Source organism: Microtus ochrogaster, chromosome 24 (assembly GCF_000317375.1).
Source record: "Microtus ochrogaster isolate Prairie Vole_2 chromosome 24, MicOch1.0, whole genome shotgun sequence".
NCBI classification, from domain to species: domain Eukaryota; kingdom Metazoa; phylum Chordata; class Mammalia; order Rodentia; family Cricetidae; genus Microtus; species Microtus ochrogaster.
The window spans coordinates 24,158,179-24,159,642 of record NC_022024.1 but is presented as its reverse complement, the minus strand read 5'-3'; positions in this window follow the sequence as shown (position 1 = coordinate 24,159,642).

Genomic DNA, 1,464 nt, shown 5'->3' with positions numbered 1-1,464 from the left:
CACACACACACACATTTAAAATAGTAAGCAATAAATCTTAAAGATGTAGTCTAAAGCGATCTACCATTTCTGAAGTTGGCTCCTACATCATTTCCCATTACTAAAAGCACAATAGCATTTATCACTTGCTAGGTAAATATTAGAGCTCATGATTGCTTGCAAACACTACATAGGATCAAAATATAACAACTACACACTTAATTAAAATATGTTTTTAAAAATATTCCAGCCCAGAAAAAAAAATGAATTTTTCTTTCTGCCTCTGAGGGCAGTTTCAAAGGCACTTTAGTCTTAAAATTTTTTCGGTTACATCTGTCCATTCAGTTTGGAGCTGAAACAGCCGCAGCACTTGCACTGGGGACCTGGTCCTCGCTTGTCTCCAAAGCAGCTACGGTGCGCTGCAAGCGTTGACTGTGCTCTCTCTGTTCTGGGTCCCACAGCGAGTCCTTCCAGTCTGCTCATTTCTAACATCTGGAGTCTATACGCACTCGTTTCTTACAGCCTGGTAGGCCTCTTCAGCTTGCTCAACCTTGCTGCCCTATGAGAATCCCATCAGCCGGTCCATCATGGCACTTTTCAGATAGACAAAAGCAGCTTCACACGTCCCCAGGTCCCAAACTCCATCCTCATTTCCTTGTTCCCACACTCACGGATCCAGTTTGCCAAAGTGGTTCTGCCATCTCCACGTGACTACGAAAGCACCCTCCCCGTCAAATCGTTCTTGCTTGAATGGTGAAAGTTACAATTCCAGGTTTCTTCATTCCCTGGCTCTCACTCCCCCAATGTGTGTTCTGTGTCTGCAGCCTAACAGGCATTTTGAGTCTGGGAGAATGTGGGATTCCACTGTGTGGCAAGCAGAAAGTTGAGGGAGGACAAGGAGCCCCTTTGTGATCTAGGGGCTTCCCAAGCATATCAGTTTCAGTCCATGAATGTGTAGCCAAGAAGCTTGCTCCAGTCAATCGCACGGGGTCCGGAGTGACTATGGGCAAACAGGCCCATCTGCTTTCAGCCCAAAGCTGGAGCCCGAGGGTGTGACTGGGGACCTGGCTGTTGGCTCAACACTGACTGCTGAAACCTCTCTAAGGTGGACGTGGCTACGTTGAGTGCCTTCCTTCATAGCGTTCTAAGAAGGCTTTCAGCCCTGTTTAAAGACTATGACACTTATTTGGCTATGATAACTTGTACCAGAGGCACAAAGGGTCTCAGATTTCCCTATGAAGACAGAATGCCGCAGTGTGGTGGACATCCGTTAGAGTGAATTACAGGGCTTGAAGAAGTTGCTTTCCTTATCGTTACAGAGTTGGGAGGTGGAGGCAGGAGGATCAGCAGACCCCATCCCAAAACAACAACAAAAATAAAATCATAAAAATCGTGTGTGTGGAGTGTGTGTATGCATGTGTGCATGCGAGAGAGAGAGAGAGAGACAGAGAGAGAGAGAGAGAGAGAGAGAGAGAGAGAGAGAGA